General features: G+C 32.4%; 1 protein-coding gene across 4 annotated transcripts in view; it reads left to right on the top strand.

Moving 5' to 3' along the window:
* LOC141452786 (glycine receptor subunit beta-type 4-like) overlaps positions 1 to 13,892 on the top strand; it is a 238,916-nt gene that overhangs the window by 195,440 nt on the left and 29,584 nt on the right. The gene's annotated exons all lie outside the window — the stretch shown is intronic.

The following is a 13,892-nucleotide window of genomic DNA, read 5'->3' as shown; positions in this document are numbered from 1 at the left end:
AGGTTTTAAAATTTTTTGGGTCATGAAATTCTGTAAAATTATGGCTGTTCTTTATCTCCCACTGTGAACCACGTATTGGTATGGAATTTTGTTCACTTATACACTTTGTTTTTCTCAATTATAAACTATAGTTATTTTGTGCACAGATCTATAAATGTAGAAGATATAAAGGGTAGAAAATTTTTTGGGTCATGAAATTCTGTAAAATTATGGCTGTTCTTTACCTCCCACTGTGAACCACGTATTCGTATGAAATTTTGTTCTCTTGTACACTTTGTTTTTCTCAATTATAAACTATAGTTATTTTGTGCACAGATCTATAAAAGTAGAAGATATAAAGGTTTTAAAATTTTTTTGGTCATGAAATTCTGTAAAATTATGGCTGTTCTTTATCTCCCACTGTGAACCACGTATTGGTATGGAATTTTGTTCACTTATACACTTTGTTTTTCTCAATTATAAACTATAGTTATTTTGTGCACAGATCTATAAATGTAGAAGATATAAAGGGTAGAAAATTTTTTGGGTCATGAAATTCTGTAAAATTATGGCTGTTCTTTACCTCCCACTGTGAACCACGTATTCGTATGAAATTTTGTTCTCTTGTACACTTTGTTTTTCTCAATTATAAACTATAGTTATTTTGTGCACAGATCTATAAATGTAGAAGATATAAAGGTTTTAAAATTTTTTGGGTCATGAAATTCTGTAAAATTATGGCTGTTCTTTACCTCCCACTGTGAACCACGTATTCGTATGAAATTTTGTTCTCTTGTACACTTTGTTTTTCTCAATTATAAACTATAGTTATTTTGTGCACAGATCTATAAATGTAGAAGATATAAAGGTTTTAAAATTTTTTGGGTCATGAAATTCTGTAAAATTATGGCTGTTCTTTACCTCCCACTGTGAACCACGTATTCGTATGAAATTTTGTTCTCTTGTACACTTTGTTTTTCTCAATTATAAACTATAGTTATTTTGTGCACAGATCTATAAATGTAGAAGATATAAAGGTTTTAAAATTTTTTGGGTCATGAAATTCTGTAAAATTATGGCTGTTCTTTATCTCCCACTGTGAACCACGTATTGGTATGGAATTTTGTTCACTTATACACTTTGTTTTTCTCAATTATAAACTATAGTTATTTTGTGCACAGATCTATAAATGTAGAAGATATAAAGGGTAGAAAATTTTTTGGGTCATGAAATTCTGTAAAATTATGGCTGTTCTTTACCTCCCACTGTGAACCACGTATTCGTATGAAATTTTGTTCTCTTGTACACTTTGTTTTTCTCAATTATAAACTATAGTTATTTTGTGCACTGATCTATAAAAGTAGAAGATATAAAGGTTTTAAAATTTTTTGGGTCATGAAATTCTGTAAAATTATGGCTGTTCTTTATCTCCCACTGTGAACCACGTATTGGTATGGAATTTTGTTCACTTATACACTTTGTTTTTCTCAATTATAAACTATAGTTATTTTGTGCACAGATCTATAAATGTAGAAGATATAAAGGGTAGAAAATTTTTTGGGTCATGAAATTCTGTAAAATTATGGCTGTTCTTTACCTCCCACTGTGAACCACGTATTCGTATGAAATTTTGTTCTCTTGTACACTTTGTTTTTCTCAATTATAAACTATAGTTATTTTGTGCACAGATCTATAAATGTAGAAGATATAAAGGTTTTAAAATTTTTTGGGTCATGAAATTCTGTAAAATTATGGCTGTTCTTTACCTCCCACTGTGAACCACGTATTCGTATGAAATTTTGTTCTCTTGTACACTTTGTTTTTCTCAATTATAAAATATAGTTATTTTGTGCACAGATCTATAAATGTAGAAGATATAAAGGTTTTAAAATTTTTTGGGTCATGAAATTCTGTAAAATTATGGCTGTTCTTTACCTCCCACTGTGAACCACGTATTCGTATGAAATTTTGTTCTCTTGTACACTTTGTTTTTCTCAATTATAAACTATAGTTATTTTGTGCACAGATCTATAAATGTAGAAGATATAAAGGTTTTAAAATTTTTTGGGTCATGAAATTCTGTAAAATTATGGCTGTTCTTTACCTCCCACTGTGAACCACGTATTCGTATGAAATTTTGTTCTCTTGTACACTTTGTTTTTCTCAATTATAAACTATAGTTATTTTGTGCACAGATCTATAAATGTAGAAGATATAAAGGGTAGAAAATTTTTTGGGTCATGAAATTCTGTAAAATTATGGCTGTTCTTTACCTCCCACTGTGAACCACGTATTCGTATGAAATTTTGTTCTCTTGTACACTTTGTTTTTCTCAATTATAAACTATAGTTATTTTGTGCACAGATCTATAAATGTAGAAGATATAAAGGTTTTAAAATTTTTTGGGTCATGAAATTCTGTAAAATTATGGCTGTTCTTTATCTCCCACTGTGAACCACGTATTCGTATGAAATTTTCTTCTCTTGTACACTTTGTTTTTCTCAATTATAAACTATAGTTATTTTGTGCACAGATCTGTAAATGTAGAAAATATAAAGGGTTGAAAATTTTTTGGGTCATGAAATTCTGTAAAATTATAGCTGTTCTTTACCTTCCACTGTAAACCACGTATTCGTATGAAATTTTGTTCTCTTGTACACTTTGTTTTTCTCAATTATAAACTATAGTTATTTTGTGCACAGATCTGTAAATGTAGAAGATATAAAGGGTTGAAAATTTTTTGGGTCATGAAATTCTGTAAAATTATGGCTGTTCTTTATCTTCCACTGTGAACCACGTATTCGTATGAAATTTTGTTCTCTTGTACACTTTGTTTTTCTCAATTATAAACTATAGTTATTTTCTGCACAGATCTGTAAATGTAGAAGATATAAAGGGTTGAAAATTTTTTGGGTCATGAAATTCTGTAAAATTATGGCTGTTCTTTATCTCCCACTGTGAACCACGTATTCGTATGAAATTTTCTTCTCTTGTACACTTTGTTTTTCTCAATTATAAACTATAGTTATTTTGTGCACAGATCTATAAATGTAGATGATATAAAGGGTTGAAAATTTTTTGGGTCATGAAATTCTGTAAAATTATGGCTGTTCTTTATCTTCCACTGTGAACCACGTATTGGTATGGAATTTTGTTCTCTTGTACACTTTGTTTTTCTCAATTATAAACTATAGTTATTTTGTGCACTGATCTATAAATGTAGAAGATATAAAGGGTTGAAAATTTTTTGGGTCATGAAATTCTGTAAAATTATGGCTGTTCTTTATCTCCCACTGTGAACCACGTATTCGTATGAAATTTTGTTCTCTTGTACACTTTGTTTTTCTCAATTATAAACTATAGTTATTTTGTGCACAGATCTATAAAAGTAGAAGATATAAAGGTTTTAAAATTTTTTGGGTCATGAAATTCTGTAAAATTATGGCTGTTCTTTATCTCCCACTGTGAACCACGTATTGGTATGGAATTTTGTTCACTTATACACTTTGTTTTTCTCAATTATAAACTATAGTTATTTTGTGCACAGATCTATAAATGTAGAAGATATAAAGGGTAGAAAATTTTTTGGGTCATGAAATTCTGTAAAATTATGGCTGTTCTTTACCTCCCACTGTGAACCACGTATTCGTATGAAATTTTGTTCTCTTGTACACTTTGTTTTTCTCAGTTATAAACTATAGTTATTTTGTGCACAGATCTATAAATGTAGAAGATATAAAGGTTTTAAAATTTTTTGGGTCATGAAATTCTGTAAAATTATGGCTGTTCTTTACCTCCCACTGTGAACCACGTATTCGTATGAAATTTTGTTCTCTTGTACACTTTGTTTTTCTCAATTATAAACTATAGTTATTTTGTGCACAGATCTATAAATGTAGAAGATATAAAGGTTTTAAAATTTTTTGGGTCATGAAATTCTGTAAAATTATGGCTGTTCTTTACCTCCCACTGTGAACCACGTATTCGTATGAAATTTTGTTCTCTTGTACACTTTGTTTTTCTCAATTATAAACTATAGTTATTTTGTGCACAGATCTATAAATGTAGAAGATATAAAGGTTTTAAAATTTTTTGGGTCATGAAATTCTGTAAAATTATGGCTGTTCTTTATCTCCCACTGTGAACCACGTATTGGTATGGAATTTTTTTCTCTTATACACTTTGTTTTTCTCAATTACAAACTACATTTATTTTGTGCACAGATCTATAAATGTAGAAGATATAAAGGGTTGAAAATATTTTGGGTCATGAAATTCTGTAAAATTATGGATGTTCTTTATCTCCCACTGTGAACCACGTATTCGTATGAAATTTTGTTCTCTTGTACACTTTGTTTTTCTCAATTATAAACTATAGTTATTTAGAGCACAGATCTGTAAATGTAGAAGATATAAAGGATTGAAAATTTTTTGGGTCATGAAATTCTGTAAAATTATGGCTGTTTTTTATCTCCCACTGTGAACCACGTATTGGTATGGAATTTTGTTCTCTTATACACTTTGTTTTTCTCAATTACAAACTACATTTATTTTGTGCACAGATCTATAAATATAGAAGATATAAAGAGTTGAAAATTTTTTGAGTCATGAAATACTGTAAAATTATGGCTGTTCTTTATCTCCCACTGTGAACCACGTATTGGTATGGAATTTTGTTCTCTTATACACTTTGTTTTTCTCAATTATAAACTATAGTTATTTTGTGCACAGATCTGTAAATGTAGAAGATATAAAGGGTTGAAAATTTTTTGGGTCATGAAATTCTGTAAAATTATGGCTGTTCTTTGTCTTCCACTGTGAACCACGTATTCGTATGAAATTTTGTTCTCTTATACACTTTGTTTTTCTCAATTATAAACTATAGTTATTTTGTGCACTGATCTATAAATGTAGAAGATATAAAGGGTTGAAAATTTTTTGGGTCATGAAATTCTGTAAAATTATGGCTGTTCTTTATCTTCCACTGTGAACCACGTATTCGTATGAAATTTTGTTCTCTTGTACACTTTGTTTTTCTCAATTATAAACTATAGTTATTTTGTGCACTGATCTATAAATGTAGAAGATATAAAGGGTTGAAAATTTTTTGGGTCATGAAATTCTGTAAAATTATGGCTGTTCTTTATCTCCCACTGTGAACCACGTATTGGTATGGAATTTTGTTCTCTTGTACACTTTGTTTTTCTCAATTATAAACTATAGTTATTTTGTGCACAGATCTGTAAATGTAGAAGATATAAAGGGTTGAAAATTTTTTGGGTCATGAAATTCTGTAAAATTATGGCTGTTCTTTATCTTCCACTGTGAACCACGTATTCGTATGAAATTTTGTTCTCTTGTACACTTTGTTTTTCTCAATTATAAACTATAGTTATTTTGTGCACAGATCTGTAAATGTAGAAGATATAAAGGTTTTAAAATTTTTTGGGTCATGAAATTCTGTAAAATTATGGCTGTTCTTTATCTTCCACTGTGAACCACGTATTCGTATGAAATTTTGTTCTCTTGCACACTTTCTTTTTCTCAATTACAAACTACATTTATTTTGTGCACAGATCTATAAATGTAGAAGATATAAAGGGTTGAAAATATTTTGGGTCATGAAATTCTGTAAAATTATGGATGTTCTTTATCTCCCACTGTGAACCACGTATTCGTATGAAATTTTGTTCTCTTGTACACTTTGTTTTTCTCAATTATAAACTATAGTTATTTAGAGCACAGATCTGTAAATGTAGAAGATATAAAGGATTGAAAATTTTTTTGGTCATGAAATTCTGTAAAATTATGGCTGTTTTTTATCTCCCACTGTGAACCACGTATTGGTATGGAATTTTGTTCTCTTATACACTTTGTTTTTCTCAATTACAAACTACATTTATTTTGTGCACAGATCTATAAATATAGAAGATATAAAGAGTTGAAAATTTTTTGAGTCATGAAATACTGTAAAATTATGGCTGTTCTTTATCTCCCACTGTGAACCACGTATTGGTATGGAATTTTGTTCTCTTATACACTTTGTTTTTCTCAATTATAAACTATAGTTATTTTGTGCACAGATCTGTAAATGTAGAAGATATAAAGGGTTGAAAATTTTTTGGGTCATGAAATTCTGTAAAATTACGGCTGTTCTTTGTCTTCCACTGTGAACCACGTATTCGTATGAAATTTTGTTCTCTTATACACTTTGTTTTTCTCAATTATAAACTATAGTTATTTTGTGCACTGATCTATAAATGTAGAAGATATAAAGGGTTGAAAATTTTTTGGGTCATGAAATTCTGTAAAATTATGGCTGTTCTTTATCTTCCACTGTGAACCACGTATTCGTATGAAATTTTGTTCTCTTGTACACTTTGTTTTTCTCAATTATAAACTATAGTTATTTTGTGCACTGATCTATAAATGTAGAAGATATAAAGGGTTGAAAATTTTTTGGGTCATGAAATTCTGTAAAATTATGGCTGTTCTTTATCTCCCACTGTGAACCACGTATTGGTATGGAATTTTGTTCTCTTGTACACTTTGTTTTTCTCAATTATAAACTATAGTTATTTTGTGCACAGATCTGTAAATGTAGAAGATATAAAGGGTTGAAAATTTTTTGGGTCATGAAATTCTGTAAAATTATGGCTGTTCTTTATCTTCCACTGTGAACCACGTATTCGTATGAAATTTTGTTCTCTTGTACACTTTGTTTTTCTCAATTATAAACTATAGTTATTTTGTGCACTGATCTATAAATGTAGAAGATATAAAGGGTTGAAAATTTTTTGGGTCATGAAATTCTGTAAAATTATGGCTGTTCTTTATCTTCCACTGTGAACCACGTATTCGTATGAAATTTTGTTCTCTTGTACACTTTGTTTTTCTCAATTATAAACTATAGTTATTTTGTGCACTGATCTATAAATGTAGAAGATATAAAGGGTTGAAAATTTTTTGGGTCATGAAATTCTGTAAAATTATGGCTGTTCTTTATCTCCCACTGTGAACCACGTATTTGTATGGAATTTTGTTCTCTTGTACACTTTGTTTTTCTCAATTATAAACTATAGTTATTTTGTGCACAGATCTGTAAATGTAGAAGATATAAAGGGTTGAAAATTTTTTGGGTCATGAAATTCTGTAAAATTATGGCTGTTCTTTATCTTCCACTGTGAACCACGTATTCGTATGAAATTTTGTTCTCTTGTACACTTTGTTTTTCTCAATTATAAACTATAGTTATTTTGTGCACTGATCTATAAATGTAGAAGATATAAAGGGTTGAAAATTTTTTGGGTCATGAAATTCTGTAAAATTATGGCTGTTCTTTATCTTCCACTGTGAACCACGTATTTGTATGAAATTTTGTTCTCTTGTACACTTTGTTTTTCTCAATTATAAACTATAGTTATTTAGAGCACAGATCTGTAAATGTAGAAGATATAAAGGATTGAAAATTTTTTGGGTCATGAAATTCTGTAAAATTATGGCTGTTTTTTATCTCCCACTGTGAACCACGTATTGGTATGGAATTTTGTTCTCCTCTACACTTTGTTTTTCTCAATTACAAACTACATTTATTTTGTGCACAGATCTATAAATATAGAAGATATAAAGAGTTGAAAATTTTTTGAGTCATGAAATACTGTAAAATTATGGCTGTTCTTTATCTCCCACTGTGAACCACGTATTGGTATGGAATTTTGTTCTCTTATACACTTTGATTTCTCAATTATAAACTATAGTTATTTTGTGCACAGATCTGTAAATGTAGAAGATATAAAGGGTTGAAAATTTTTTGGGTCATGAAATTCTGTAAAATTATGGCTGTTCTTTGTCTTCCACTGTGAACCACGTATTCGTATGAAATTTTGTTCTCTTGTACACTTTGTTTTTCTCAATTATAAACTATAGTTATTTTGTGCACTGATCTATAAATGTAGAAGATATAAAGGGTTGAAAATTTTTTGGGTCATGAAATTCTGTAAAATTATGGCTGTTCTTTATCTTCCACTGTGAACCACGTATTCGTATGAAATTTTGTTCTCTTGTACACTTTGTTTTTCTCAATTATAAACTATAGTTATTTTGTGCACTGATCTATAAATGTAGAAGATATAAAGGGTTGAAAATTTTTTGGGTCATGAAATTCTGTAAAATTATGGCTGTTCTTTATCTCCCACTGTGAACCACGTATTCGTATGAAATTATGTTCTCTTGTACACTTTGTTTTTCTCAATTACAAACTACATTTATTTTGTGCACAGATCTATAAATGTAGAAGATATAAAGGGTTGAAAATTTTTTGGGTCATGAAATTCTGTAAAATTATGGCTGTTCTTTATCTCCCACTGTGAACCACGTATTGGTATGGAATTTTGTTCTCTTGTACACTTTGTTTTTCTCAATTATAAACTATAGTTATTTTGTGCACAGATCTGTAAATGTAGAAGATATAAAGGGTTGAAAATTTTTTGGGTCATGAAATTCTGTAAAATTATTGCTGTTCTTTATCTTCCACTGTGAACCACGTATTCGTATGAAATTTTGTTCTCTTGTACACTTTGTTTTTCTCAATTATAAACTATAGTTATTTTGTGCACTGATCTATAAATGTAGAAGATATAAAGGGTTGAAAATTTTTTGGGTCATGAAATTCTGTAAAATTATGGCTGTTCTTTATCTTCCACTGTGAACCACGTATTCGTATGAAATTTTGTTCTCTTGTACACTTTGTTTTTCTCAATTATAAACTATAGTTATTTTGTGCACTGATCTATAAATGTAGAAGATATAAAGGGTTGAAAATTTTTTGGGTCATGAAATTCTGTAAAATTATGGCTGTTCTTTATCTCCCACTGTGAACCACGTATTGGTATGGAATTTTGTTCTCTTGTACACTTTGTTTTTCTCAATTATAAACTATAGTTATTTTGTGCACAGATCTGTAAATGTAGAAGATATAAAGGGTTGAAAATTTTTTGGGTCATGAAATTCTGTAAAATTATGGCTGTTCTTTATCTTCCACTGTGAACCACGTATTCGTATGAAATTTTGTTCTCTTGTACACTTTGTTTTTCTCAATTATAAACTATAGTTATTTTGTGCACTGATCTATAAATGTAGAAGATATAAAGGGTTGAAAATTTTTTGGGTCATGAAATTCTGTAAAATTATGGCTGTTCTTTATCTTCCACTGTGAACCACGTATTCGTATGAAATTTTGTTCTCTTGTACACTTTGTTTTTCTCAATTATAAACTATAGTTATTTTGTGCACTGATCTATAAATGTAGAAGATATAAAGGGTTGAAAATTTTTTGGGTCATGAAATTCTGTAAAATTATGGCTGTTCTTTATCTTCCACTGTGAACCACGTATTCGTATGAAATTTTGTTCTCTTGTACACTTTGTTTTTCTCAATTATAAAGTATAGTTATTTTGTGCACAGATCTATAAATGTAGAAGATATAAAGGGTTGAAAATTTTTTGGGTCATGAAATTCTGTAAAATTATGGCCGTTTTATATCTCCCACCAAGGCGTTGTAAGAGCCGTTGTCACTAGGCTTATGAAAGGACAAGCTCCTATTACCGTTAGGCACGGAGGAGCGTATCAAGAGTTATACGAGGAGCTGGAGGCGGACCCTATCTTGGGCCTGCCTTCAGATTTTATGACTCCCAAATATAACTTCGACAAGCCTTTCAAAGTCTGTATCGGAGACCGGGAGGCTTGGAGACGTGGACCCCTAGTTATGGGAGACTCGATGTGGTACACGGATGGCTCCAAGATGGGAGAGGGTGTAGGGGCAGGAGTGTACGGGGTGAAGCCGAAATGTAGCTTTTCGGTTAGCCTAGGAAAGCTAGCTACAGTTTTTTCAAGCTGAGCTAGCTGCAATTAGGTTCTGCACTACCGAGATTAAAGGGCGAGGAATTATTAATTCCAAGGTCGTAATTTTCTCGGATAGTCAGGCTGCTCTACGGGCAATTAGTTCCTACCAGGTCAACTCAAGGCTGGTCTGGGACTGTCTGGGTGCCCTGAAGGAAATTAGTGACCAAAATAAGGTCTTTCTGGTTTGGGTACCTGGTCATTCAGGATATAAAGGAAACGAAGTGGCAGATTTATTGGCCCGGGAAGGCTCTGCGGGACACTTCGTTGGCCCGGAGCCCTGTTTTGGGGTTTCGAAGTGTGTCAAGACTGCGGCCATTAATTTGTGGGTGCAGAGTAGGTCTCAGGAGTGGTGGTCTGCCACCACTGGACAGAGACAGGCGAAGGAGTTTATTAAAGGCTATTCGCCGAGGCTGACTGCAGAATTAATCCGCCAAGGCCGTGGGGTTATCAGGATGACTGTAGGCCTATTAACTGGCCACTGCAGACTCAGAAAACACATGCATCGCATGGGCCTGGCAGATGACAGCCTTTGTAGGTTCTGCCAGGAAGAAAAGGAAACTGCACTGCACGTGTTGTGTCAGTGTGAGGGGCTTGTATGGCTAAGGATGTTACTTCTCGGGAGGAAAAACCAAGGCCTGAGAGCTTTACCCAGGAGTCACTCTCCAGAATTAAGAGTCTAATTAAACGGACGGGTCTGGAAGGTGAGCTCTAAAAGTCGGGGAGCCACAATAGATCCAAAGGGGTCGCAGTGGCGTAGGCCTTGTGGCCGCCCTTATTTAATCTTATCTTATCTTATATCTCCCACTGTGAACCACGTATTGGTATGGAATTTTTTTCTCTTATACACTTTGTTTTTCTCAATTACAAACTACATTTATTTTGTGCACAGATCTATAAATGTAGAAGATATAAAGGGTTGAAAATTTTTTGGGTCATGAAATTCTGTAAAATTATGGCCGTTCTATATCTCCCACTGTAAACCACGTATTGTTATGGAATTTTTTGGGTCATGAAATTCTGTAAAATTATGGCCGTTTTATATCTCCCACTGTGAACCACGTATTGGTATGGAATTTTTTTCTCTTATACACTTTGTTTTTCTCAATTACAAACTACATTTATTTTGTGCACAGATCTATAAATGTAGATGATATAAAGGGTTGAAAATTTTTTGGGTCATGAAATTCTGTAAAATTATGGCTGTTCTTTATCTCCCACTGTGAACCATGTATTGGTATGGAATTTTGTTCTCTGGTACACTTTGTTTTTCTCAATTATAAACTATAGTTATTTTGTGCACAGATCTATAAATGTAGAAGATATAAAGGGTTGAAAATTTTTTGGGTCATGAAATTCTGTAAAATTATGGCTGTTCTTTATCTCCCACTGTGAACCACGTATTGGTATGGAATTTTGTTCTATTGTACACTTTGTTTTTCTCAATTATAAACTATAGTTATTTTGTGCACAGATCTGTAAATGTAGAAGATATAAAGGGTTGAAAATTTTTTGGGTCATGAAATTCTGTAAAATTATGGCTGTTCTTTATCTTTCACTGTGAACCACGTATTGGTATGGAATTTTGTTCTCTTAAACACTTTGTTTTTCTCAATTATAAACCATAGTTATTTTGTGCACAGATCTATAATTGTAGAAGATATAAAGGGTTGAAAATTTTTTGGGTCATGAAATTCTGTAAAATTATGGCTGTTCTTTATCTCCCACTGTGAACCACGTATTGGTATGGAATTTTGTTCTCTTGTACACTTTGTTTTTCTCAATTATAAACTACAGTTATTTTGTGCACAGATCTATAAATGTAGAAGATATAAAGTCTTGTGAGTCGTAAACATGGTGAAATGTGAGTGTAAGGTGGTCCTATATAAGTCTTGAAAGTCACTAACATGGTATAGATGAGTCACCAGACTGGTAGAATGAATCAACTAATTTTGGCGGATTAAATTTTTTAATTTTAATGATGATTAAAATTAAATTTCGGTTTAATTCAATTGTTTTTAATTGATTAAATTTTTGCCCAACTCTGCTGAGGGGATTATTAGCTAATTGGTAATAATGTTGTGCAAGGGAAAGAATAATCGGCCCGCAGATCGGTGTACTGAGATATACGATATATTCAATTGATTACGTCAGACAGGAAGTGAAAATGTGCGGCTACTTATCAGGGTTTGCGACTGACGCATTGGACGTGTGCTCCAATGATGTGCTCACCATTATCAGGTCGTCCAGCTCTCAGCTTGCCCAGCAATCCATTGGTACAATAAAACGAGAATTAACATTTACCAATCTAATCTAAATATCTGGTCTGGACACTCACACGATCCTCCAATACATTAGGGTTCTTTAAACTGCAAAAGTTTTGAATTCAATATGGAAATCGGTACTTTGAGGGAAGAATTCCAGATTACCATTAATGTTAGATTCTCACGAAATGAAGACAAACAATTAGTGGGTTTCGAAGTTCTAAGAAAGAAATGTAAGTTATGACTTAGGAGAGTCATATTTTTAGGAGAAAATGGTGTGTAAAGTTCGCTCACAACTTTATCTCACCATTTCCGCGCTATACACCCGTGTAATGCAATGCCCAGGACGTGAAGATATAGTTTGTTCACCATAGACCTGCTACACTCTTCTTCGTATTACATAACTTTGCGCGAAGGTCATGCAGATAACACGCGCCATGTTACTTTGTAGTTGTATATTAATTACATAATGGCGCCCCGAGGAGTCATATTCAGCTTACATTTTAATCCTACCATGTAGTAGCTTCATACAGTTATTTACATTGCAAACACATAGTGAACTGAAGGCTCACTTTTTAGTAAAAGATTAATATAAATGTAATTAGATATTAATAACTTAGTGGTAATATTCTTTCACCCTTTCGTTTTCCAGCATCATTTTACATGAATACCTATCATAATGACGTCATCTATCATTTCCTCTTTCTGTACTAACAAGAAGTACAGTGATTAAGAGAAAGTGACGTGAAACTTCAGCTATCGATATTCACCAGAAACTGATCACTGTGAAGCCGCCAAGTGTGGGGGGCCTGTTGTTCACTTTTGCATAATTCCCAGAGACCCCCCGCCCCCCACCTCCACTGAATTTAGAATATTGAGAACAAGTGAGTGTATTGCGGAAATCACAGGTCTCCGGAAAGTTTGCCAGAGAGAGAGAGAGAGAGAGAGAGAGAGAGCGGCAGTTTCCTGTTCGCTCAGAATTAACTCCTTTTCTGTGGACTGCACAATATGCTCGTGGTGCGCTCTTGTGGACGTATCTTTATATAAATCAACTTATTTTCTTTTATTTTTAAACTTTTTCCATTTAAACAACTTTTCAAACTTGTATTCTGGAATTGGTTTGAATCCAGCCAAAGTAACTGTGAATTCGCTCTATCTTTTTTTTTTCACTGAACTTCTTCCATTTAACTAAATTTTATTGAATAAAGTTGCAAAATTCCCAGTTTGCTGCTTTCACAATACATTCTTAAAAAGAAAATTTAATTACTTAAGTAGAATGGCTTTCGCTGCGCGGAAATGACGGCCGCAAGCGGAAGCCTAACACATGGACTGAAAAGTCCCGGGCCTAACACATAGATAGCGCTAGTTGTATTGCATTCACCTCTTTTTCAGTTAGCACTAACCTTCAAAAGACAGCTGTTAAAATTTCATGATATTCTATTCATTAGTTTGTGAGTTATTGTGCTAAGAGTGACGCTACTTTTATTATTTTCAAAACAATGGATCAAAAACAATTTCGTGTTTTAATTTTACACTGCTTCTTGATGCTCGTTCAAGCGAAGCAATGGCTTGAAAAGTGTTATGGGGACTCTGCTCCATCAGAAAAAATAAAACGTTGGTTTGCTGACTTCAAACGTGATCGTTGAGACACCGATGTTAAAACCAAAATCGTGATGAACTATTTACGCAAAGTTGCACTTCCAGTTGATGAATTTGGAAAAACCCTGGTAAGGTACACACGCATTAACACTAT

The sequence above is a fragment of the Rhodnius prolixus genome, unplaced genomic scaffold (assembly GCF_049639745.1).
Source record: "Rhodnius prolixus isolate KJV_2025 unplaced genomic scaffold, Rpr scaffold_3, whole genome shotgun sequence".
Taxonomy (NCBI): Eukaryota; Metazoa; Arthropoda; class Insecta; order Hemiptera; family Reduviidae; genus Rhodnius; species Rhodnius prolixus.
This window is presented reverse-complemented; position numbering and strand designations above follow the sequence as displayed.